We start from the raw sequence: 2,244 nt of genomic DNA on the forward strand, positions 1-2,244 counted from the left end.
AAAAACCCATAATTTTCAGATTCAACAGGCGGAAGTCTTGGACTCGCAGAGCTCAGCGCACCAATCAGGGTGTGGAATTAATAATCTAAGAGGGACTAGTTGCCCTTCTACTCGGAGGGCGAAGCCAGCTACCCTTCAGGACAATACAGACTGTCCCTTCGGATGTCAGGAAGCGAATCCGTATATTTTATACCCCAAAACCGGGACTATCGACGCACAAATCTCAGCCAGTAAAATAAACGACCCTGGACGAGAGAAGAAGAAATAAAAATAAAATAAGAACATCTTTCTAGAAGAAGAAATAAAAAATGGTATCTTGCTTTCACCCAAAACACAAAATTAACACAAGGCAAACAACCGTTGTGTCAAAATTCTTCTGCAGGGAAAAGATTATCGAAAAATTGCACAGTATAGATATACGCTTTTCCTAATTCAAAGTGACATCGGAATAAAAAAAGAGGCAGCAACAATCTACCCTGTAATCTGCCTTCCCCTTTACATTTCATTCATTAATAATTGTATGTTTATGTGTTTAAATTAATTCTTTTTAAACTGCTTCAATTTTGTGGTAGGGAAAACAAAGAAAGGAAAATAAAACTGGATGTCTCAAGAAGAGTTTGGAACTACAGTTGCCTCAACCGTCCGCAGGAGCAGAGTCATGAGCAGTATTACTTGTATTGTATTCGCATGTAACTGCTAATACACAGGTACCTCTATTTTTAATCAAAATAAAGGCGGAAAAATTATTTAAAATTTAAATTTAATGAGATACATAACTGAAAATATAAATGATGCTAATTGCAAATATAATATAGATAAAAAGTTTTTCTAGTGCATTGTATGATTTCTCCTAATTAAATGGAAAATATTCCTGCTTAGACCATTTATTTTTAATTAAAAATGTATTTAGAATTCACTTAGATCAGTAATCTTAATATTTATTTCCTAATTGTAAGGCTTTTTACAGGTATATCTTACTAAAATTCGTCAGGAGTTTCAATTGAGGGTTAAAAATCAGAAGTTATCTTTATTAAATTATGTGTTAACGTACAGGGCCTTCATTAGATTTTAATTTTTTAAATATTCATTCATACTTTAATATACTTGATATAGATTCATACTCATTTTAACTTTTTAAATATTCATTCGTTTTAAATATTGATTCTGATCACAAAATTTCTCAGAATTACAGAATAAAAGCAATTACAATTAGAATATTTAACAAGAAAATAATTAGAATAAGAAAATCAAGCAATTTTTCAGTTAGAATATTTTAATTACAAATCAATGAAGCAATTTAATAATTCTTTCACTTTTATGTTCATTGTATTCCAAATAAAAGCAAAGAAAGTTTGAAAACGTTTCAAAATAATTACATATTGTTATATTTACTACTTAATATATTAATGTACTTAATATTTATTCCTATATGATTTTAAATGTAGTACTTTACGTTGCTGACTCTTTATTATATTTGAAAGCTAGATGCATGTATGGATGATAATGTATTTTCTTCCTCCTTTGCGCATGCCTTCATGGTGTAATGGTCGTACATTCGGCGCGTATTCGAGAGGTACGGGTTCGAGTCCCGGCAAAGGCATTGCACATGTTTCATGTTTTTTGATTTAATAAAAACCTAATCGCTCTACAGGATATGTAATAAAAATTCTTTATAAAGAATCTAATATTTGTATTATTTTGAAAATTAAGACAAAAATTACTTTTAACAGACATGTAATGTTCTCATGAACTTTCTTTTTACTCGAGAAGAAAAGACTTTTTTCACTGCTTGGATGATTTATTATTATCACTTGCTATTAAAATACATTTATTCGTAATCAACGAATGTGATGCAAAAGGCCATACCTCTCTGCTGGCGTGTTTCCTAGAGATATGATGAAATCATATATAAGTCAGCTTGAAAAGAATAAACTCTTCATAAAATATTAAACAAATGCTCAAATATCCAGCGATAAAATAATAATCTTAGGGATTATACTTTACTAAAAGACTTAAAATGGGGGAAAATATCAGAAAATTACTTCTTCATGAGACATTTCGAACTCCATTAATAAGATTTCAATATTGAACTAGCTTAATTCCTTGAACTACACTTTCAGACGATGATGCATTTGAATTCTGGATAAGTGCGAAACATGCAAGCACTATTCGTGCACCCAAGTTTAGTGAACATTTTTTTTTTAACCTAAGGATCTTTCATGCTTACTATTAGAAACTGATGCA

Source organism: Stegodyphus dumicola, chromosome 9 (genome assembly GCF_044657685.1).
Source record: "Stegodyphus dumicola isolate Sdum_Otavi_A_Nest chromosome 9, ASM4465768v1".
NCBI classification, from domain to species: Eukaryota; Metazoa; Arthropoda; class Arachnida; order Araneae; family Eresidae; genus Stegodyphus; species Stegodyphus dumicola.